Below are 25621 nucleotides of genomic sequence, written 5' to 3'. Positions count from 1 at the left end.
CATTTGGATCAGCTTGTGACATTAAGCCTACATAAGCTTGATATATGTTATTAGCCTACAATCTAAGCTTACAGTGGATCTTCAAAGCCATTTGCCTAACAAGGCCTGGTTGAATTACCCTAACCATCTCATACCCAAACCCACTATATTTTCTTATGGGCAAATCATTCTTGATCCTACTAAATTATACTTGTTCCCAACCTTCCCTACAGGAAATCACTCCCCATTCACTCTGCAATTAAGTGTAAATTTGTTGTATCTTCCCACATGAGCATTCCAGAGAAAAAGATAAGGTTGCATTAAATTTAATGGGAAGTCCTCAGGCAAGCCTATATTATGAAATTCTCAGCCAACCAAAGCAAAACTCTTTAGCATAGAGGAAATCCCATGTGTAAGGTTAAGTACACAAATGCCAAAATGGCTCCTTAACCAAAAATCAATGCTTACAACGTCAAACATACTAATGTAATTTTTGTTTTTTAATGCAATTGTCATACTGTGTTGGAATACTTTTTAAGCATAACAAGCAGGAGCCGATGACAGACTATCAATGATATTGTCAAAAGGGGCCCAATTTGTGTTAACCACCACATACCTCTAGTGTTCAAAACTTCCAAGCAATTTTGTGAATGGTAGAAATTAAAAACAGTAAAAGCGGATTTTATGCAATTAAAATACATAACTAGACACTGCTTATTATTGTGTAAATAAAAAGAATAACTGCTCTAGAGAAACTCAATAAAAAAGATATCTCACTAGACTTTACAATGCACACCAACATTTGTTTTGGGGCAAATGAGTTCATAAATTGTGCTTGAACTATATAAAGGTGATGTCACCCAAATATCTCTCATCCCAGAAAATTGTACATAAAATATATGCACATTGTAGATATGATTTGGAAATAGGACAGGATCATGGAACAGAGGAAAAAAGAGCAATATAAGGAACAAAGCTCAAGAGAACACCAATACATAATTGCCATCAAAATTCACCTCCAATGAAATCATCAATGAAAAATCTAGGGAGAAACAAAAAAATAATTAATTAAGTTGGCCATACAAATATTGTGTTAGAAGGGATGACACATATTAACTTTCACATATGCTTAAGGAGAGCTGTGTATTTGTGATTAGGTAGGCATACCTGGCTGAAAAAAGAAGGGAAGATTGGTATCTGCTTCTATGATCGAGCAGAGAAAGTACAATCCAATTCCAACTCATATAGTCCAACAAGTGATGTAGCTGAATATAAGGTATGTGCACAGTCTTGGATCTATATTCTTGTTTCTCCTTTAGGCACCTTGTTTAAGAATTTCAAGCATTGAGGATCTTACAGGCAGTCCTGCTTTTGGTAGAAGGACCAGAGCTTAGGGCAATTTGACATGAATAACACTGTAAGTGAAGTGATGTTTTGGAGACCTAGGGAAGAGAGACTGTAGAAATAGAAATTAATCATTTGAAAAGGAAACCAATATGGAAATTGACCACCAGTATTGAGGCCTACTCAAATGAATTTATACATACATCTAACGGTGAGTAAACAACTTTTTTTAGTATTTCCCTACCTTAGCACTAGAATTCCAAAATACAACAAGAGTACTTATGGGGCTTCTCAGAGGTGTAAGACCATGTTGTAGCTCCCCTGCAGAAAGTGTCTAAACGTGAATACCCTCAAAATTTGAAAGAAAAAAAAAATCTTGTATATCCGCAAAACTATTTTATGAAAAAAAAAGAAAAAAAAAAGTGTTCATGAGCATCCAATAAATAAAGTAGTATCTTCTTAATAGCTCAAAAGCATGACTACAGAAGGGTCTGAAGCAGATAAAGGATTCAAAGTATATATGTGGATCCCAAAAGAAAACAAAAAAGGAAAAAAACAAAAAGATAATTATCAAGGGAAGAGAATGCATTGGAAAACACATATCATCAAGGAAACTCATGATAAAAGCCATTTGTTCTTACATGTTAAAGAAACCTCATTCCCTTGAGAATTTCTTCTATCTCTTTTTTCTCCATCTATTCCAGACTAAATGCTTATAAAACCTGTCATCCACATTGTTCTTTGGTGCTAAGCCACAACTCTTCTATGACAACCTGATAACAACTTCTGTATGGTTTGAGGTCACCCACAACACCCAAAAAGAGCCATTAACCCTGCAGCCGCCAAAAAATGCACTACCAACTCATGTTGTTTCATGAAAAGTGATAACTTCCTTGCACCCCACTGTCTGATACCTTCTTCAAAGAAAATTTGCTTCTGGCTTCAGTCTGCATCTCATGACAAATTTGAATGAGTCTGAATAGGCTTCAATTTAGGATGCTATCACTGTGCAAAAAATCCAGCCAAAATCTAAGCTTGCTCTTATCACCCCAATCATATGTGTTATAGGTTTATTAAAGTTTTTGACAACCATTTTCAATGGCTTTCCACAAAATCACCAAATAACCTTCACCTCATTTTCCTCTCATACTTCCTCAACAATCTGGTCTCCATTGCAGATCTCTGAAGACAGATGCCTAATAAGCATTGTCGAATGGCCCCAACCTTGTCATACCCAAACCCATTATCTTATATGGTGAGAAAATCATCCCGATTCTTAACTTATTCCCCATTCTTTGCCATGGGAAATCCCTCCTTAACCACTCTACAATTATTCCTTATCATATCCAAGCCCAGTGAAAAAGTTAAGGTTGAATTGATTTAAGATGAAGCCTCTCACTATCTGACCAAAGGGGAACTTTGTAGCATAGAGGAAATTGTCATACACAAGACTAAATACAGATACCAAAATGGCTACTAAACAAAAAATCAAAATTAAAAACTTTAAACATTGTAACACAATTACATTTGCAACTTTAAAGATTGTCATGCAATTCTTACTATGCTAGGATATTTGTTAAGCACATCATGCATGCACCAACAATAATATGGTAAAAATGGGGCAGTTTACAGCTCAATGAATAAATTGCTTCATGTTTAATAAGTGTGATATACGTTCTGTTCTAAAAACTTCCAAGCACATCCTTTTTTCCCCTTCAGAGAAATTTTTGTGATAGTTCTAAAATTAAAAACAATGAGACTCTATTTAGATCATAGAATGTTTGAGAGAAAGTACAAGGGAAAAAAATAGAGGGAAAATTGAAGGGAACTAAAAATGACGAAAAAAACTTGATATTAAACTTAATAAAATTTCCAATCATCTTAAAACATATTGCTCTTTTCATCCTCTATATAAAGAATGAAGAATTTAGAAAATATATAAAATTTTAAATACATTTGATTATACTTGATTTGGCTTTATAATTTCCACAATAACTGCATTCCAAATCCACCTCTACTCAAATCATGAATGAAATTCTAGCGATCATTTAAAATGCAATTTATTGGGCCATACAAACACAATAAAATGAAACATGAAGCATCTCAACCTCCAGAGCAGAGAACTATTAGATTTACTTGAAAAGACAAAGAAAAAACCATCATCTACAGTTCACATCATTAACTTACCACCCTTTGAATAGGCTGAGCTTTGGTTGGAAAATTTTTAAACTCATTTCCTTTATTGTTCTTTTCCTCCTACATGCACAGAGAGAGGAAATTTCCATCAATATATAATAATTGAAATTGTATTTGAACCAATGATATTAGTCGTTGTGTATTTGTGAGTAGACAGGCAGACCTGCATGAAAAAATGGAAGGAAGAAATGTATCTTCTTCTCTTTTTGTGCACAGAAAACAGAATTTAGTTCCAACTCATATATCCAATGAAGTAGCTGAATAGGGGATCCGTACAGTTTTGAATCAATCTTCTTCTTTCTCATTTGGACACCTTGTTAACAATAGGAAATTTCCTTTGAAAAAATGACTTGAGCTTGGGACATTTGAGATGAACAGCACTGCAAGAGAAGTGAGGTTTTGGTAAGTGGTAACCAGGGATGCTAGGGATTATAAATTGTAGAAACAGAAATTCATCATCTGAAAAGGCAATGAATATGGAAATGGACCACCAACACCACGACCCAATGGAAGCCTCACTGAGCTAGAAGGCAATGAAAGAGAATTTCAATGGTATCAAAGGTAAAAATTTATGTTTCACCTTTTCAAGTATCAAAGTAGAAACTTGTATCAAGTCCATAAGAGTTGTCTTTTGTGAATTAGATGGCATCTGCTTCCATTTTTGTGATATAAAAATAAAATTCAAAAGAAATGTGTTCATACATGAAAAGCTATCCCCAAACTGGGATGTGCACTATTTTGAGTATAAAAATAAAATTAAAAAAAAAAAGTGTTCATAGAAGAAAAGTTATCCCTAAGTTGGGATGTGCACTATTTTGGGTTAAACCTCTCAATTTCGACCATCAAAGGGCAAAGCCCAGAATTTCTAGATTCAGAAGTGTGGCTACTAACAGGCCTTCCTTCGGCAAAAGGCACCTAAGCTTAAGCATTCAATGATTGCCATTTTCTCAAAATAGCATATGTATTCAGTGAATAACTAAGAAACATATTTAAGGCTTTGTGTGTTACCATGTACTTGAAAAGGGTAAATTCTATAAAGAAACTATAAGAACAAAAAGTGTCTGACCAGAGTGAGATATGAAACTACATTTCTTGGTTGAAGAAAGTGTCCAAAGTACTGCAAAAAATGATAGATCTGCCAAGGCTCTTTACTCTTGAAAATTTATGTGCATGAGTGGAAAGGAAGATAAGAGCAACATGAATATATATGCATGTATGAAAAGAAATATCTAGCCATAACTTTTGTATACCAGAGTGAGATATGAAACTGCATTTCTTAGCCAAAGGGTCCAAAGCACTACAAAAAATGATAGATCTGCCAAGGCTCTTTACTCTTGAAAAATTATGTGCATGTGTGGAAAGGAATATATATATATATATTTCTTGTTGGATATCTTTTGTATTTTCTAATTCCTCTTCTTTGTTTTGAATTTTGAGATAATTCATGTCTCCATTGCATATGACCTTGTCCTGGGTGTTGTTGGTATCAGAGCCATGGGAAGGGAAGTTGGGTTTGTTTTGGTAAGTTTTGACCTACCCAAGGAGAAGTAGCATTGTGCCTAGGAGAGCGAGCCCTGCCGGGTTGAGTCGTTGTTAGCCGTGGATAGGCGTTTGTTAGGCTGTAAGGTGGTTGGGGTGACGTCTCATCAGGTCTGTTAATCTGCTATTAGGCTCTAGTTCAAAACCCTAAAATGAATTCTATTTTCAGAACCATGTCTAGGAGATCCAGTGATTCTCAAGATACTGTTGTAAACAATGAAGAGATCAATTATCCTAAGATCCAAAATGATCTAGATGATTGGAAGCTACCTAAGGTGTCTACCCAAGAAATTTACAAGAAAGGAACCTTTAAGTTTTTCACAGACTACACCATTAGAACCTCTGAAGTGTCAGTAAGCTTAGAACAAGATAATCAAATTATAAGACTCTTAGATGGTAATTCCATTGATAAGCATAAGAAAGATGGGTATAGTTTCATACACTTTGGTATGATCCAAGTAGCAGCTAAGCCTTTGACAAGATTAGGTTTAAACACCTCTATTGTCATGTGTTTAAGAGATAATAGGCATCTCGATTATCGAGATTCTATTATTGGAGTAGTCCAAGCTGGACTAAATGATGGCCCAGTTTATTTCCAGTGTTTCCCTAACTTCACAGTTAGATTAAGAGACGCGGACATCTTAGATACTGTTGTCCTGCACGTTAAGACTCATGGCTTTAAGTTCAAGGAAGGAAACAGTCCTGTTTCCATCATTACCAGGTTTGCTTACAAGAGTATGACTACAAGCGTTGGATCTAGGGCTTTATGCACCAGTCCTAAGGGAGAAACTACTCTCTTTCATTCAGACGGCATAAATAAGTCCAACATCATCGTCCCCATGAAGATAAGTTGGGATGAGGTTGAATTCCCAGAAAGCTGGCATTTCTCTAATGTCGTTCCAGCCATAGAGCAGAGATCTGAAAGGATTGAACAAAAATTGTTCAATATCCTGATGGGGGTGGAGATCTTATTTTCTCCAATTCCTTTCGTCATTCTAGTAACCCTAGAGTTTCAGGTTATGAACCAGCTAGATCTTCAAGCTCATCTATCCCAGTAAGGATCACTAGGGAAGATGAAGGTACCAGTTCAAATCCTAAGAACATCAAGCTAACAGGTGTTAGAAGTCACACCAATTTGGCCAGACCCTTTTACACTGAGGAAAAGGACTCTACTCATGAATCTCAACAGGATGAGTCTCCTACATATTCTCAGATGATCAACACCATAAGCTATGGTGATGAAGACTTTGAGATCAACAAGGAACTCTTAAGGAAGGACTTCTATTCTGAAGTCAATAAGGAAAAGAAAGATTGGTTTTTTAGAACTATTCCTAAAGTTTTTAGAACCATTCTCCAAGAGGAATTTTATTCCTACTTAAGACAAGAAAAGAAAAATATTAAGTTCTGGATCTGGTTTGAACTCTTCAAACAAGAGGAATATCCAGATTATCCTTGTAAATACATTTACAACACATCCTCAAAAACTAAGATATGGAAAACTAGTGATAATATTGTCATAGAGTCCATTCATCCTCCTAAAGCCAAGATTGAAATGGACATAAATGGAACCATTGTTAGTGCTTCACCTTTTAAGACCAAGCTTGATGATAAGGGAACTGTCAGTATTATAGATATTAAGAGAATAATGGAACAAAATAATTATACTAATATGTTCCTCTTAACCATTGGTAATCAACTCAATAGAATTGAGGATATTATGGAAACTCAACGTTACACTAAGAATTCTTTTGTTAAAAATGATAATAAGCCTTTATTGAAACCTTTTCAATTCTCTAAAAAATTTCAGGAAAACCCCTATATTGATCAAACTTTCATTGAAAGAATAAGCCAGAAGGTTAAGGATAACCTTATCATCCCAGAAACACCTCAGCATTCCCATAGGAGAATTTGTATGGTTAAGCAGAACTTTAAGGGTAATAAGCTTATTAAGTCAACTAGTGATTATTCTAGGCAAAACCAAGATCCTACCCTAAGTATAATAACTATCAAGGATTTACAAGAAGAAGTTAAGCAGTATAAGAAAGAGATTAAGGAATCAAGTATCAAAAGGATTGATACTTGTCCCAACTACCTTAATCAAGATAGCCTTAAGACTCCTAAATCACCCCATGACAATAACAGAAAGGCAGAGGTATACTTAAATACTGTCAGCAGGGTTATTTCCCAAAAGTGGGAAGTCCACCTTACTAAAGTAATTAAGAATAAAATTGCCATTGATATTATTGCCCTTATTGATTCAGGAGCAGCTTTGAATTGTCTTCAAGAAGGTCTTATACCTACCCAGTTTTATGAAAAAACTAAACAAGATCTTTTTGGAGCTAATGGTCAAAACCTTAATATTAATTACAAACTGTCTGATGCTCATATTTGTAATCAAGGCTTTTGTATTAAGCAAACTTTCATTCTTGTCAAAGATCTTAAAGAAAAAGCTCTCATTGGAATTCCCCTTTTAAGCTCTATCTTTCCTATCTGGATTGATAAACAAGGAATAAGGACAAAGTTTTTTGGTAGAAATATTCTCTTTGGATTTGCCAACCTTCCTAGTAAAAGAAATATAAACACCCTAAATGATCAAGTGATAGTTGCCAAGAAAAATCATGTTAAGTTCTTAAAGTAAGAAATTAATATGATTAGGATTGAAGATCAATTACAAATTAAGAAAACCCAAGATGCAATAGAAATTCTTAAGAATAAAATTATTAAGGAAATCTGCTCTAACATCCCCAATGCTTTTTGGCACAGAAAACAACATAAGATAGAATTACCCTACGAACCAGACTTCAGTGAAAAGAATATCCCCACTAAAGCCAAACCAATCCAGATGAGCAAAGAATTATTAAGCTATTGTGAAAAGGAAATCCATGATCTTCTTGACAAAAATTTGATAAGAAAATCCAAATCCCCTTGGAGTTGTTCAGCCTTTTATGTTAAAAAACAAGCTGAGTTGGAAAGAGGAACTCCTAGGTTAGTCATCAATTATAAGCCCCTTAATGATGCTCTAAGATGGATTAGATATCTTATTCCAAACAAAAAATACCTCCTTCAAAGGCTAGTTAATTCCAGGATTTTTTCTAAGTTTGACATGAAGTCAGGTTTTTGGCAAATCCAAGTGGCTGAAAAGGATAGGTATAAAACTGCCTTTGTTGTCCCATTTGGTCACTATGAATGGAATGTTATGCCTTTTGGCCTTAAGAATGCTCCTTCAGAATTCCAAAATATGATGAATTTCATCATAGTCTATATTGATGATGTTTTAGTATATTCTAGTTCTGTTGAACAGCATTGGAAGCATCTCAATAAGTTTATTGAAACTGTTAAAAGCAATGGATTAAGCCTATCAACTACTAAGATTAACCTTTTTCAAACTAGGATAAGATTCCTTGGTCATTATATTCACCAAGGATCCATCACTCCTATTCAAAGATCTTTAGAATTTGCTGATAAGTTTCCTGATGAAATCAAAGATAAGAAACAGTTGCAACGTTTCCTAGGAAGCCTTAATTATGTGTCAGATTTCATACAAGATTTAAGCCAGTTGTGTGCCCCTTTAAGACAAAGACTTAAGAAAAATCCAGTTCCTTGGAATGAGGATCATACCAAGATTGTGAAGATAGTCAAATCTAAAGTTAAGACCTTACCGTGTCTTGCCCTAGCTGACCCTACAGCCTTTAAAATATTTGAGACTGATGCCTCAGATATAGGATATGGTGGTATTCTTAAACAGAAAATCGACACTCAAGAAAAGTTGGTTAGATATACTTCAGGAACTTGGAATAATGCCCAACTCAACTATAGCACCATTAAAAAAGAAATTTTAAGCATTGTTTTATGCATTTCAAATTTCAAGATGATCTTTTAAATCAAGAATTTTTATTAAGGGTTGATTGTTTATCGGCAAAATCAATTTTGCAAAAAAATGTTAAAAATATAGCTTCTAAGCGTATTTTTGCTAGATGGCAAGCCATTTTAAGCAATTTTGATTTTCAAATTGAATATATTAAAGGAGAAAATAACTCAATCCCTGATTTCCTAACTCATGAATTTTTGCAAGATTCACAAGATCATGGCTCCCAAAAAAGAAAAGCAATCCTTTAAGAAATCATCATCTTACATGAAACCTTTTTCAGTCTTATCAGAAAAATTCAAACCCTTGTATTATGATTATGCTTCAGGATCTCAAGGATCTTCTTCTGATCCTTTTCCTCCAGTTCTTAAGCATCCTTTCTCCCCTGTTTTGGAATAAGGAAATATTTCGAGTTCTCTACCTTTTGTGTAAGAACCCATCCCCTTAAACTTTTCTACTTTTGATACTAACTCCTTATCTGTTCATAAGAGTATTTGTGATTTGCAGGCTAGGTGTAGGACCCTTTAAAAAAGGCTAGAAATAGCTAATTTTCCTAAAGAAGATATAAGCCAAGCCTCTTTTTCCCCATTGGAAAATGGTGAGAAAAAACCATTCACCCCACTGGTGAATGAGAAATTAAGTAAGGATGAGCAGGAGTGCATTCTCTTTAGAATGTTTCACTGTAGGAATCAGATCCTGTACACTCTTAAGCTAGATGATATTTATAAGCTAATTTTTGAAAAAGCCAAGACCAGTGTAGAAGAAAAGCAAGTTTTTATTTCGGCCTATCTTCAGGATCTGCACATTTATCTCTCAGCTATTCCTAGTCTCAGTGTTCCAGGATTGAATTTAACTAAGGAATTGGAATTTGATGGTTCAAAAGTTTGCATAAATTGTAGTGAACCGCTTCTTCATCAACATGACAACAGGCAATTTTGCAACTACAATAGAAATTTCACTATCAGCAGAGCCTGCATTGATCTGCAGTATTACCAGCCAATTAACCTTGCTTTCAAAGGAGATGTTTTAATCCTAACCCCTGAAATGCTTCTTGATTATGGGTTAGTCTACCAACTTATTTGTTCCGATCCAAGTCAAGCTAGCAATTTTGGCAGAAAGGTTAACCTAAGCTTAACCCAAGGTTTTAAGTTAAACAAGAAGTTTGCTGACACTATTTTTATTAGCAAAGCTCTTGAATGGATTTCTAGAGGCAACATTCTTCCAACCCAACACTATGTTAATCTTCATTATCATAATAGAAGACCTACACTTCTGTCCAGTCCCTTAGTACAAGCCGATATTTGCGCAGAGCCAATTATTAAGTAAATCAAGCATTGGAGAGCTACAGTCATCAGCAGAGATTTTGAAGCCTACCCTAAAAACATGGGGCATCTCATTGCTGCGGATTCCCTACATCAGATATTTTGCAGTAAAAAGATTGACCCTTTACCGTTCAAATCCGCTATTCAAGATACTCAGCTCCTAATGGATCATCGCTCAGAATATATTCCTCCCTGGTCAGCCATCATTTCAGCCGAAAGCAAGATTCAGGGTCAAAAGTCAAAAATGCTACAGTTCCCTTTCACTGTTCACTTTTACTATTCAAGCACGGGACTACTGTTCATTATTACTATTTAAGATTCCTTTTTGCCTATTTAAGGGGGCTCGGTCCTCATTTGTAAGCAGAATGTAATTTTTCCATTCCATATGCTCCTCCTTCTCTCTTATTTCTCTCTCATCATGTAAGCTCTCAAGCCTTCAAGCTTTCTTCAAGCTTTCCTACCCTCGTCCATTGTAAGATATTTCTCCTTATGTATAAAATAAATATGTTTTGATTACCTCCTATATGGATGGTTTTTAATTAAGTTTTGTTTTCATTTCAATTTATATTCTTGTACCTCCTACATGTATGGTTTTTAATTAAGCTTTGATTTTAATTTTATTTTTTCATTCTTGTACCGCCTATCATGGACGGTTTTAAGCTTATCATGAACTAACAAGTTTGTTGGTTCCTTTTCTTTAAATTTCTTGTTGGATTTCATGATAAGCTTAAAACCGTCCATGATAGGCGGTACAAGAATGAAAAACATAAAATTAAAATCAAAGCTTTTAATTAAAACCATACATGTAGGAGGTACAAGAATATAAATTGAAATGAAAACAAAACTTAATTAAAAACCATCCATATAGGAGGTAATCAAAACATATTTATTTTATACATAAGGAGAAATATCTTACAATGGACGAGGGTAGGAAAGTTTGAAGAAAGCTTGAAGGCTTGAGAGCTTACATGATGAGAGAGAAATAAGAGAGAAGGAGGAGCATATGGAATGGAAAAATTACATTCTGCTTACAAATGAGGACCGAGCCCCCTTAAATAGGCAAAAAGGAATCTTAAATAGTAATAATGAATAGTAGTCCTGTGCTTGAATAGTAAAAGTGAACAGTGAAAGGGAACTGTAGCATTTTTTACTTTTGACCCTGAATCTTGCTTTCAACTGAAATGACGGCTGATCAGGGAGGAATATATTCTGAGCGATGATCCATTAGGAGCTGAGTATCTTGAATAGTGGATTTGAACGGTAAATGGTCAATTCTTTTACTGCAAAATATCTGATGTAGGGAATCCGCAGCAATGAGATGCCCCATGTTTTTAGGGTAGGTTTCAAAATCTCTACTGATGACTCTGGCTCTCCAATGCTTGATTTACTTAATAATTGGCTCTGCGCAAATATCGGCTTGTACTAAGGGACTGGACAAAAGTGTAGGTCTTTGATTACTACTCAAAATGTGCTATTTGATAGCTTGTAATTAACTCTTTTAAACACTTTTGAGTAGTAGTTATTGCCTTTTAACCCAATTAACATATTAAGGACCCTTGCAATCAATTCTAATCAAATTGTGTTAAGTTTTGGTGTTTTGATAACTTTTTTATCACCAAAGCAATATGAGATTGAGGAGAGTTATTTGGAATCCATGGCAAAGTAATGGAAAGCTCAAAAACATGAAGAACCGAAGCTTTGAAATCCTTTGCCATAAGCAAATCCGGAATGCAAGGAGGGGAAGCAAAGAGAAATCTGCCATGAAGCAATTTTTGATGACAGTCATGTCAGCCACTTTTGGAGCACTTTTGGGAGTCCAAATTATACATGCAATATGTCGTTTCAAAGCTCAGGAAGTCGAAAATCTAATTCTTTAAATGGTGCGCGATTCGGAGTTGAAACGAAGGAGTTACAGCCATTGCAAGCAGATCACTCCAAGATGAAGGAAGATTTTTGCACGGCTGTGAAATCAGCCTTTTGCTGCGAGAATTTCGCAGCCATTTTGCACAGTGCACGGGTGTTCTCCTGAAGCTTCCCGATAGTTGCGACCGACACTTTTGGATATTTTGCTTCAGATTTTTGATGTCTAAATCCCCATTTTCTCCTTGTAACCCACCAATTATAGGATTCCTTAGTTATTAAGTTTGGAAAAGTGGTGAATAACCTGAGATATTTTGTTTTGTAATTTTCTTTATATATAGCTCTCGGGAGCTTGTTCTTAGGGCATCATGTAATCCAACGGGATATAGATATATAAATATATAGAATATACAGAGCCTTGCTCTGTTTTTCCTTCTTTTTCATTTTCATTTTCTTGCTAGCCAAACATTCTCTGAGGATTTTTCCTTAGAGGATGAAAGGCTAGGCTTTTTGTCTCTTGGAGTGAGGAAAGCCGGGTAAGTTTCCACATGCATAATTTGGAAGTTTTGTTGTTTTAGTTTTTAATGAAGAGAAAGTGTGACCCGTTAATGGTTTTTATCTTTTTAGTTAACTTAAAACGCCTTTAAATCACCTGAGCCAACACTTGGTAAGGCAAGTGATCTCCGTCCATGGAGATGCACTAGTTTATCTCTTGCGAGCTTTTGGGAGGTGACTTGAAGGTAGGATTTTCTAGAATTGCCAACACTTGGTAAGCTTTTGGACTCCAAGGAGACATCCATTAGTTATCTCTTGCGAGCTTTTAACGGGTAATCCAAGGTTAAAGATCACCTTGAATGGCAAGTGCTAGGTGAGAGGTATGAGCCATTGCAAGGTGCATCAATGAGAGGGATTTAGTGTTTGAACCCATTAATGGGAAGCATCTGTATAGCACCGGTTAGAGAATTAACTATATGTTAATTCTCTAATGCGAGGAAAAGAAACAAGTGACCGGAACTCCCTTTTTGTATGAGGAATCTGAGCCTAGTGATCTGAAACTCCAAGAAACACTTTTCTTTGTAAGTAAAATCAGTTACTATTTTTGGTTAGTTTAAAACCAAACCTTTTTCATTCAAACATCTTTATGTTTTCTTTTAAAGCTAACCTTGAAATGAAAAGGCACTAATTCAACTTTGAATTAATATCATTTGTGAAGTGAAAACCCATCCTAGTGAATGATCCTAGAGCCACTATGCTATAGTAGCTTTGTCTTTGCTACCCTAGTATATGGTGTAATAGGTTATAAATTTTGTTGATTACTCCCTCAATCAAGGAGCACCAGCTGGACACGAATCAGCTGAGACACCAATTGGGCACGAATCAGTCTTCTATTATGATAATGAAGATTAACATAGTGTTGGGCTAGAAGAATGTTGCCTCTAGAAATCCATTCAGGAGCTTTGCTAATAAAAATAGCGTCAACAAACTTCTTGTTTAACTTAAAACCTTGGGTTAAGCTTAGGTTAACCTTTCTGCCAAAATTGCTAGCTTAACTTGGATCAGAACAGATAAGTTGGTAGACTAACCCATAATCAAGAAGCATTTTAGGGGTTAGGATTAAAACATCTCTTTTGAAAGCAAGGTTAATTGGTTGGTAATACTGCAGATCAATGCAGGCTCTGCTGATAGTGAAATTTCTATTGCAGTTGCAAAATTGCCTGTTGTCATGTTGATGAAGAAGCGGTTCACTACAATTTCTGCAAACTTTTGAACCGTCAAATTCCAATTCCTTAGTTAAATTCAATCCTGGAACACTGAGACCAGGAATAGCTGAGAGATAAATGTGCAGATCCTGAAGATAGGCCGAAATAAAAACTTGCTTTTCTTCTGCACTGGTCTTGGCTTTTTAAAAAATTAGTTGATAAATATCATCTAGTTTAAGAGTGTACAAGATCTGATTCCTACGATGAAACATTCTAAAGAGAATGCACTCCTGCTCATCCTTACTTAATTTCTCATTCACTAGTGGGGTGAATGGTTTTTTCTCACCATTTTCCAGTGGGGAAAAAAGGGGCTTGGCTTATATCTTCTTTAGGAAAATTAGCTATTTCTAGCCTTTTTTCAAGGGTCCTACACCTAGCCTGCTGATTCGTTGCCCAGCCGGGTCTTTTAATCAAAAACATTTATAAATCCTATGACCTTATACTGGCGTAGCAAAGCTACTATAGTATAGCAGTTCTAGGGTCGAACTCAGGGATGGGTTTTCACTCTATCAGTGATAGACTCTAAATTAGAAATTGATTCTGATGATTTCCTTTAGCACAAACTTGAAATTTAAAAGAAAATAAAATTGTTTTGAAAGTGGTGATTGAAACTAAACTCACATAAAACTAAGTAAAAATAGAAGAAAGAAAGTCTCCCGGAGCTAAAGGTTGCTAGGTTCAAGTTCAGGATGCAAAGTGGAAAATTCCGGATTTTTCTCCTCGCATTGGGGATTTAACCTATAGTTATTTCCCGAACCGGTATAGGTTTGACAATGAAGATTTAATCCATAAAAAATCAATAGAGATGGTAGTCGAGATCCATTAATGGCTTAAGACACTATGGGTTATCACCTTGAATCACTTTCCACTAGCTCGTACATGATAACTAATGGACTGATATGGATCTAGCAATAAGCATCCACAGAGACCTGAAGCTTACCATGTATTGGCTAGTCAAAGTGATTCTAAGGGATTTAAAGCAAAACTTTGAATTTAGAAACCATTTATGGACTCCAACCACCTGAATTTAATGCACGGAAACGCTCCACCTTTTAATCTGGACTTTTCACCTAGCTTTCTTTACTCCAAGAAACTATAAGTTTAGTCTCTCATCCTCTGGGAAAACATCCTCAGAGGCTTTTTGGCTTCCAAGAAAATAGAAAATAGTAGAGAGAAAAAGAAAGCAAAAGAGATCTCTGTATTTCACTAAGTGTAGAATTTACATCAGTTGGTCTCCTGGAGAAAGCTCCCCGAGAGTGCCTCTTCAGTGTTTACAAGAGAATTTATATAGGAAGGTAATTTTACCCTTCCTTGGATACTTCCTAGCTAAGGAATTACATGAGTGGCTGAATACAAGGAGAAAATGGAAATTTAGACACAAAAATATCAGAAGAAAAAGAGTCGGCAAAAATATCCAATTTTCGCACGTTGCAGTTCCAATTTCGCACTTTGGTTTCAGGTGTGCGAAATTCCCACACTTTGGACTGAGGAATTCGCACCTTGATTTCCATCATGCGAAATTGTCCCTCAGCTTGATGCAGTTGTCTTCTGGAGGCCATATATTCCTCATTTCAGCTCCAAATCGTACATGGTTTGAATCGTTGGATTTTTGACTTTATGAGCTTTGAAATGATATATAGAATGTAGAAAATGGACTTCGGGAAGTGCTCCAAAAGTGCGATGAAAGACTGCAGCTGTGTCCCCTGTTTTCATCACCCTGTTTTCCTCTTCTCCATTGTTCTTTCCTTGCATACTTTGAACAACTAAGGCAAAGGATTATGAGGCTCCAAAGCTGGGTTTCTTCTTAAATTTGAGCTTCCAAAAGCTTTGCCATGAATTATATATAGCTCTCCCTCATTCTTAAATTGCTTTGGTGAGCATAAAGCTATTAAAAAGCACCAAAACTTAACACAAATTGATTAGAAACGATTGCAAGGGTCCCTAACATGTTAATTGAGTTAAAAGGTAATAATTACTACTCAAGGGTGCTTAAAAGAGCTAATAACAAGCTACAAAATAGCATGTTTTGAGTAGTAATCACTCCCCCCAACCAACATATTGCTAGTCCCTTAGCAATTAAGGAGAGAAAAACTAAGCAAACGTAATAATATACATAAAAGAGGTCATGCAAATCATTCCAAAAAATAATTGAGTGGCATGACTGATATCAAAACACATCTCACATGGTAAACTAAAGATATGAAGATTCAAAATACAATAGGAGTTGTCAAAACTAAAACTTAAACAAAAAGTACAAAGAGTGGAGATTATGCAATTAAGTATCAAAAGAATCTCTACTCTCAAGGTTCCAAATCAAACTCTTCCATAATGAGCTAAGTGTTAATGAGATTAGCTTCCGGATATAATATGTACAACTATCCTCTCCCTCCAACCTAAGCTTTTCTCGAACATTGGAAAAATTAACTAACTCTTAATAGGTTAGGAACACACCTTCTTATTCACAATTCTTTTTACTCACTAAACTTAACCAATTCACCTATGTAGCAAGCAGAGGATCGATGACTCCCAACCAATCAAGGTTTAGGGCATCGGGCTTTAAAGGCTTTTGCCACCCCTTCGGATCATGCTTAGGTTTCAAGAAAAGAAAAGAAGCTTATTCTCTCTTTTTTTTTTTTTTTTCAAAGACTCATTGGTCTTTATGAGGCGTCCCAACACTATTAAAGAGAGGTTATGTAATGAACCAAGTCAAAATTTTCCTAAGCTTAGAAGGTGGGAAAGTTTTACATCATATATCCGGGATCTAATGTGCACAGTGTGTGTAAAGCTTGAAATGGAAGAAATAAGTTTGAAATCAAAGAGGGCTTCAATAGATTATTAACTTTGAAAGCATAAAACAAACTCTAAGACTTAAATAATTAAGTTAAAACTCGACTTATCCTATTTTATTTTTGAGAAATTATCTTTAACAACCATAGAGAATGATTCAAAAAAAACTTTTTTAAAAATTTTAAACTTTAAGCAGAAATCAACTAAATTACCAAAATAACTTAGTATTAACAACAAAACTTCCTTTCTCAACTCTCCCCCCAACCAAGCTAAACATTGTCCTCAATGTTTAAAGAGCGATTTAAAAGAAAAGGGAGGAAGTGGTACCTCCTGTGGTTCAAAGTCTGAGTGTATAGGAGGTATGGAATACCTTAAACCACATGTTCCAAATACAAAAGAATAATGAGAAAAGGGAATATAATAAAAAAGGATATATATATATATATATATTTCTTGGAAAAGAAATATACAATGCATGATGTTCCAGTAATATATCCAATCCCAGTTTATAAACATGAAAAAGATGGGATTTACAAGTCTAATATATAAAAACAAGTAAAACATAAAAAGATCAGATAGTAGTGGGATCATGTGATGGCTCTGCTCTGATCTCCTCAGCTGATATGGGCTGCTCAGCTGGTATGGTCTCCTCATCTGGCACTAGAGGCTCGGATGGTGCAGACCTATCATGCCCAAGAGGTGTCTGCATACTCAGATGCTGCTGGATCTGATAAAGGATCGTGGTATGCTGGGCCTGAGTAGCCATGATCTGATCCTGGTGCGCACGAATAGTGGCCATCTGCTGGATAATAAAATCCTGAGCAGTGCTCAGTGTCTGCAATGAATGCACTAAGCCTCTGAATTCCGTAAGAGAAACGGTGACAGTGGGCTCAGATGAAGGAGAAGGTGCTGGGGTAGCTGGCACTACTGGTGGAGCACCCTGAGTGAGAGGAGAAGTAGGATGTATAGCCTCAGGCATATTCACTGAGGTGTGTGCTGCAGGGGCAGGAGGTGTGGTGTCTGTGAGAATCTCATCCTGCTGGGCCTGAGATAGTTGCTCATCTCGGGGTAGCTCTGGAGGTGCAGGTACAACTGGGGCTCCCTGAGCTGCAAAGTAGGCTGTCAAGTGATGCCATTTGTCGAGAGAGAAGTCCTCTCGGCAATGGCGGCGCCTCTCAAGGCGGGGCTCTTCAGGATAGCCCAGGTGCTCTAAAATCTGACAGAGGAGCCTCAGAAATAATAATGGGATGCCATCTGCCCTCTGAAGCTTCTTCTGATGGACTTTCTCTTCAAAATGAAGAAGAGAAGTCATAATCAAATGATGAGGGCCGAAGTAATAGCCCTCAGAAATCCTAAATAATGCCTCAAGTATAGCTCATCTCCTCTGAACTTTATGCTGAAGTGGGAAGATGTTGGCATGCAGGAGCACATCAATAAGGAGCATCCCAGATGGAAGCTTTTTCCTAGTCAACACTGAGGCTGTAGAAGTCCCCCTGGACAAGATACGGACCATGTCGCTTTGAGAGAATGAGGACCACTCCCTGAAGTCTGCCTGAATCACAGGCTCATAAGGTATACGGAGGGCCTCAGCAATGTGGCGAGCTCCAATGGCACCCTGGCGTCCGTCTATGGTAAATTGGATAAGAATAGGATTGCGGAGGCCTCGAGTAGTCATAGATTGATAAAAATCTAGAACTACTCTGGGATAATAGAATTGCCTAGGAGTGAGAAGATGCTCCATGTGATATCTCTGCAGTAGTCGGAATGAATCTCTGAGCTCTGGCTGCTGTCTGAGGGCCTCTATATCAAAGTAGGTCTCGGAGTGGAAGGATCGATCTTGGCAATCCAGGTTGCCCTCTATCGGTGGTCCGGCTATCATGGGACGCCTGATAACGGTCTCGGGAGGAATCCCCACAAGAATCCGAGGTTCCTCTGTAGGCGGCTCTGCCTGAGGCGCATGGGATGGCTCTCCAGGACCCGAGAACTTAGTTCTCTTCGCAGGGGGTCGAGAAGCAGGTCTCTGAGGTTGGTCGGTAGGAGGCACAGGTTCAGTGGGTGGCCTCCTAGTGGGGTATCGGCGCTGAGAAGGGGTTCCCCTCTCAGATGGGGAAATGGCCGGGGCCTGAACAGGTGGCGAAGCGGCGCCTCCCATGGTGGCTTACTGTGGTCGAGGCGTCGGTGATGATGGGGAGGCGGAAAGGCCTCTTTTGGTCTTTGCCATGGCCGAAATGAAGGGAGGTGGCTGTTCAGGATTCCAGAGGCTTCTCAGCTGGTGCGCGGGGGAGTCTTTTTTGGCTTCAAGGGTTTATATAGGGATGGGGTCTGGGGGGTTTTAAAAATTTCCAAGGCAACCGAAAAGTCGTTTTTGGACGTTAGGCACAATTTCGGGGGTAAAATTTTAATTTAAAAGTCAATTTAAAATTTTTGGAACTTAAAATTTTACCGTGCGAAATTTTCGCACCTTGGACTAGAAATTTCGCACCTTGGATTTGAGTGTGCGAAAATGGTACCCTTTGGACAGTGGTTTTCGCACCTTGAAATCAATTTCGCACTATGCGAAAATTTTGCACCTTGTTTCTCACGGTGCGAAATTTGGCTTGAGGTGTGCGAAAATGGCACTCGTGTGCCAGGAAGGGATTTCGCATGGTGCGAAAATTTTCGCACCTTGAACAGTGGTGTGCGAAAATGGCATTTGGGGAATTCGCACCTTGAACAGGGGATTTCGCACCTTGCTTTCAATTTCGCACCTTGTTTTGAGGTGTGCGAAATTGCTACCCTTTCGACTAAGGAATTCGCACCTTGAAATGCATCGTGCGAAATTTTCGCACCTTGAAATGCAGCGTTCTGTTCCCTTGGTTTTGCTCCCTTGTCTTGCTTTTGAAGAGTTCTCCACCTTTTCTTGATTTTTTTCTGAAATTTATCATCAAAATTGACTTGAATTAAGACAAAATAAACTAAGTTTGAGGAAAAATTATAATCAAAAGAAACAAAAATAATGATATAATTATAAAACTATAACAAAAAATTCATGGACTTATTTAGTCCATGATACCCTGCTTTTCCTCAGAGTTACTGTGGTTCAAGGAGGTTGATCTCCTCCTTGTCTGTACTGTAAGGCTCTATGAATGGCTTGAGACGATGGCCATTGACTTTGAAGGTTTGATTGCCTGTGGGATTGAATACTTCCACCACTCCGTTGGGATGCACTTCATGAATTATGAAAGGACGCGTCCACCTGGATTTCAATTTTCCTGGAAAGAGATGAAGTTTAGAATCATAAAGCAAAACTCTTTGTCCCTTGGTCAAATTCTTCTGATTTACCAATTGATCATGCCATTTTTTTAACCTTGCTTTTGCAATTTTTGAATTGAGGTATGCATCATTCCTCATTTCCTCCAATTCATTCAAATCCAAACATCTCTTTAACCCGACTCTTGTCAAATCCATGTTGAGCTTTTTGATTGCCCACCATGCTTTATACTCAATCTCCACTGGAAGATGACACGCTTTGCCATAAACAAGGCGATAGGGAGACATTCATAGAATGGTCTTGTAAGCGGTCCTATAAGCCCATAAGGAATCCAGGAGCTTGATAGACCAATCCTTCCTATTCACATTGACCACCTTCATCAATATATTCTTGATCTCACGGTTGGCTAACTCAACTTGGCCACTTGTTTGAGGGTGATAAGGTGTAGCTACCTTGTGCTTAACCCCATACTTGGCTAGAAGAGTCTCAAAAGGTTTATTGCAAAAGTGGGTTTCCCCATCACTTATAATGGCCTTTGGCACTCCAAATCTTGCAAAGATGTTGTCCTTGAGGAATTTAAGAACCACCTTATGATCATTGCTCCTACATGGGATTGCTTCTACCCACTTAGAGACATAATCCACTCCCACCAAAATGTAGGAATGTCCAAATGACATTGGAAATGGTCCCATGAAGTCTATCCCCCAAACATCAAAGATATCCACTATTAGGATGAGGTTCAAGGGCATCATATTTCGGCGTGTTAGCTTACCAAGCCTTTGACACCGATCACATCCCTTGCATATAGAGTGGGCATATTTGAAAAGAGAGGGCCACCAGAAGCCTGATTGGATCACTTTCATAGCTGTTTTCTGGGAGGCAAAATGACCTCCACATGCACTATCATGGCAATGGGAAAGAATTCCCGATTGCTCTTGCTCAGGAACACATTTCCTTATGATTTGATCCGCACAATATTTAAAAAGAAAAGGCTCCTCCCAATAATAGGCATGGATCTTGGCAAAGAAATGCCTCTTATCTTGGGCACTCCACTCACTTGGTACTTCTCCAGTAACTAAAAAGTTTGCAATGTGAGAATACCATGGAGTTACATCTATTGACATGAGAGACTCCTCAGGGAAGTCATCATTGATAGGCAGACCATGTGAGTCATGTGCTATCACAAGTCTGGACAAGTGGTCAGCTACCACATTTTCTACCCCCTTTTTATCCCGGATTTGGAGATTGAATTCTTGGAGCAAAAGAATCCATCTTATCAATCTTGCCTTGGCATCTTGCTTGGTTAGCAAGTATTTCAAAGCAGAATGGTCAGTGAACACCACTATAGAGGACCCTACCAAATAAGCACGAAACTTATCCAAGGCAAAAACTACTGCCAACAACTCCTTCTCAGTAGTTGTGTAGTTCCTTTGAGCCTCATTCAAAGTTTTGCTTGCATAATAAATCACATAGGGCTTTCCATCTTGTCTTTGCCCCAAAACAGCCCCCATAGCAAGATCACTTGAATCACACATTACCTCAAAAGGTAATTTCCAATTTGGGGCTCTCACTATTGGTGCAGTTGTGAGGAATTGTTTCAATTCCTCAAAACTCCTCTGACACTTCTCATCCCACACAAACTTGGCATCCTTTACCAAGAGTTCACAAAGAGGTTTTGAGATTTTTGAGAAATCCTTAATGAACCTCCTATAGAACCCGGCATGTCCTAGGAATTGCCTAATTCCTTTAACATTTGTGGGAGGTGGCAACTTAACAATTAGCTCCACCTTTGCCTTATCTACCTCAATGCCATTCTTGGAGATGATATGTCTTAAGACAATTCTTTTTTGTACCATAAAATGGCACTTCTCCCAATTTAGCACTAGGTCTTTCTCAATACATCTATGGAGAACAGCTTCTAAATGCAATAAACACTCCTCATAAGAACTTCCATATACAGTGATATCATCCATGAAAACTTCCATGATGCGTTCCACCATATCACTGAAGATGCTTAGCATACATCTTTGGAAAGTTGCAGGAGCATTACATAGACCAAAGGGCATTCTCCTATATGCAAAAGTACCAAAGGGGCAAGTGAAGATTGTCTTTTCTTGATCTTCCAAATCAATTTCTATTTGGAAGTACCCTGAATAACCATCTAGAAAACAATAGAAAGGATGTCCTGAGACTCTCTCAAGGACTTGGTCCATGAAAGGCAATGGAAAATGATCCTTCCTAGTTACTGAATTCAACCTCCTATAGTTTATACACACCCTCCATCCTGAGGTAGGATGTGTAGAGACTTCCTCCCCTTTCTCATTCTGGATTACAGTAATTCCAGATTTCTTTGGGACTACTTGGGTGGGACTCACCCACAAGCTGTCTGAGATGGGATATATGATCCCAGCTTGAAGTAGCTTAAGAACTTCACCCCTCACCACCTCTTGCATGTGAGGATTCAGTCTCCTCTGGGGTTGCCTCACTGGTTTTGCATCCTCTTCCATATAGATATGGTGGGTGCAGACCAAAGGGCTAATCCCTTTCAGATCAGAAATTTGCCATCCAATGGCTTTCTTGCATTTTCTGAGGACTCCTAAAAGACTATCCTCTTGATCACTAGTGAGAGTTGAGGAAACCACCACTGGACATTTCTCATCATCCTCCAAGTATGCATACTTCAAATCCACAGGAAGTGGCTTTAAAATAAGCTTTGGAGGGTCATCCACAGCAACTCCTTGTGAGTCTTCCTGGTTGAACAGTGGTAAGATCTCTTCCCGTCTCCTCCAAGGAGACATAATGTCTAGCACATCAGAGGGTTCAGGGAACCCATCTTCAAGCACTTCCAGGCTTTCATTCAAGCTCTCTTCTAAATTCTTGTCACAGTGCTCTTCGACCAAAGTGTTGATCAAGCATACCTCCTCAAATCCTTCCTCCTCTTCAGGGTGAAGATGCCTCTTGCATAGGTGGAATATGATTAATTCCAATGTCATGTTTCCAAATGTGAGCTGCATCACCCCATTCCTACAATTAATGATAGCATTGGAGGTAGCTAGGAAAGGCCTCCCTAGGATGATTGGCACATAATTTTCTTCCTTGATAGTGGAATCAGTATCAAGTACCACAAAATCAACAGGGTAGTAGAATTTGTCTACTTGAACTAGAACATCCTCTATCACCCCTCTTGGGATTTTGACTGACCTATTAGCTAAGGAGAGGGTCATGGTTGTGGGCTTCAATCCTCCAAGTCCCAGTTGCTTATACACAGAGTATGGGAGCAAATTCACACTTGCCCCCAAGTCTAGTAAAGCTTTCTCCACATGTGTCCCTCCAATGTTAACTGATATGGTGGGACATCCCGGATCTTTATACTTAACTGAGGACTTACTCTGAATGATAGCACTCACTTGTTCAGTGAGGAATGCATTCTTTGTCACCTGTAACCCTCTCTTGACTGTGCACAAGTCCTTTAGAAACTTTGCATATGTGGGGACTTGCTTGATCATATCAAGTAAGGGTATATTCACCTTCACTTGTCTCAGAACCTCAAGAATTTCTGATGAATTCTTGATTTCTTTCTTTCCATGTAAAGCTTGAGGAAAAGGGGGAGGCATATGTTTTTTCATCATATCCTCCTTAATCACTATCCTTGGTTCTTCTTCAGTGCTTGATTTGGATGTACTTTTCTTCCCACTCTGCTCTTCTTGGCTATTGCTCTCTTTAATCAAAGGTCTCTTTGACATGAGTTCTTCATCTTGCCTTACCTTAGGCAAGGGTTGATCAACCTCCTTTCCACTCCTCAAGGTGATCACAGCTTTGACCTCTCTCAAATTTGAAGACTCACCATCTTGGGTTTCAACTTCATGAACACCCTTGGGATTTTGGCTTGGTTGAGAGGGGAACTTTCCCTTCTCATTCACTGTGTTGAGGTTGGTAAGTCTAGAGATGGAGTACTGAATATTATCTATCTTATGATATAGATCATTTTGCATCCCATCCATTCTCTTATTTAGAGAACTCTCAACATTCTCAATCTTTTGGTGCAATTGGGAGTTGATTGCCCTTTGTTCATCCACAAAGTCATTCATGACTTTACTTAGGTTTGCAATGGCTTGCTCCACTAAAGAGGTTTGTTGAGGTGCTTGAGTTTGGGCTTGCAGTTGGTATGAAGGTGGTCTTGGTTTCCAAGAAAAATTTGGATGGTTTCTCCAGCTTGAATTATAGGTGTTACCATAGGATGCACTGTTGTTGGGCCTAAATTGCCCCACAACATTTACTTGATCACCTAACATTTCTCTCACTGCTGGCATGGTTGGGCACTCATCTACCACATGATCACATGATTGGCAAATGGTGCATGGCATGACATGAACTTGGGTATCGGAAATGGCTTGGACTTCATGCATCTTTTTCAACTCAAGTTCTTCTAACCTCCTAGCTAATGTTGCCACTTTAGCTTTCATGTCCACGTCTTCACTCAACATGTACATTCCAGCCTTTGGATTTTGGGTTTGTTGAGAGGGAAACTTTCCTTTCTCTCTTGAGTTGGGCTCATCCCAACCTCTTGACACCTCAGCCACATAACTTAAAAAGTCCATGGCTTCTTCAGGATTCTTACTCATAAAATCTCTCCCACACATGGTTTCAAGAATTTGCTTCATGGAAGAAGACATTCCATCATAAAAATAGCTCACTAGGAGCCATGTATCAAAACCATGATGAGGACAAGCATTGATGGCTTCCATATACCTTTCCCAACATTCATGGAACTTCTCATTTTCTTTTGCAGAAAAGTTTGAGATTTGCCTCTTCAACCCATTGGTCCTATGGGTGGGGAAATTTTTTTTCAAAAACTCAGCCTGAAGATCAACCCAATTGCTTATGCTCCTTGGCCTTAAAGAATTAAGCCATATTTTTGCCTTGTCCTTCAAAGTGAAAGGGAATAGCTTGAGTCTCATCAAGTCTATTGAAGCTCCTCCCTCTCTAAAGGTATTACACACCTCCTCAAACTCCTTGATGTGAGCATATGGATTCTCACTCTCCATTCCATGGAAATTTGGTAGGAGGGGCATAATATGGGGCCTTATAACCAACTGCTCAAGAGGGGGTAGGATGCATGAGGGTGCACTCATCCTTGGTGGATGCTTTCTATCCCTCATGGATAGATATGCATTGGGATTACCCCCTTGACCTTGTTGAGAATTCTGATCCTCTGGTGGAGGGTCCATGATGTTTACACAGATATCCAACTCTGTGTCTTGAGGATTCTCAATCCTTACTAATCTTCCCTCTTGGTCCCTGATCCAATAGGGCATGCACAAGTTACTACTTACCTGAAATAAAACAAAAACAAAAGAAACCTAGAAAAAAGTTAAGGTTAGGAAGAAAATGAAAATAAACTTAACAAAAGGAAAATGAAAGGAAATGAAGTTAATGAAAAAGGAATTCACCAAACTTGTGATGGATTCACAAGTAGCCTCTAAAAGGTTGCATCACTGTATTGTGGCACCATCCCCGGCAACGGCTCCATTTGATTCATTGCCCAGCCGGGTCTTTTAATAAAAAACATTTATAAATCCTATGACCTTATACTGGCGTAGCAAAGCTACTATAGTATAGCAGTTCTAGGGTCGAACTCAGGGATGGGTTTTCACTCTATCAGTGACAAACTCTAAATTAGAAATTGATTCTGATGATTTCCTTTAGCACAAACTTGAAA

At 38.0% G+C, this 25621-nt stretch overlaps 1 protein-coding gene across 3 annotated transcripts in view; it reads right to left on the bottom strand.

Moving 5' to 3' along the window:
* Positions 1-1546: 1546 nt before the first annotated feature.
* Positions 1547-25621, bottom strand: part of LOC100254846 (putative disease resistance RPP13-like protein 1) — a 36763-nt gene continuing 12688 nt past the window's right edge. Inside the window, exons 3-6 of one of the 3 annotated variants that reach the window (XM_059741768.1) lie at positions 3683-3899; positions 3511-3579; positions 1965-2270; positions 1547-1644 (exon numbers count right to left, since the gene is read on the bottom strand). The gene's annotated coding sequence lies outside the window, so the exon portion shown is untranslated. Of the gene's footprint in view, positions 1645-1964; positions 2271-3510; positions 3580-3681; positions 3900-25621 lie in introns of those variants that run through there. The other 2 variants (XM_059741769.1, XM_059741770.1) reach the window with 2 other exon arrangements.

This window comes from Vitis vinifera, chromosome 13 (genome assembly GCF_030704535.1).
Source record: "Vitis vinifera cultivar Pinot Noir 40024 chromosome 13, ASM3070453v1".
Taxonomy (NCBI): Eukaryota; Viridiplantae; Streptophyta; class Magnoliopsida; order Vitales; family Vitaceae; genus Vitis; species Vitis vinifera.
The sequence above is the reverse complement of the archived record's forward strand: the minus strand, read 5'-3'. Positions and strand labels throughout refer to the sequence as shown.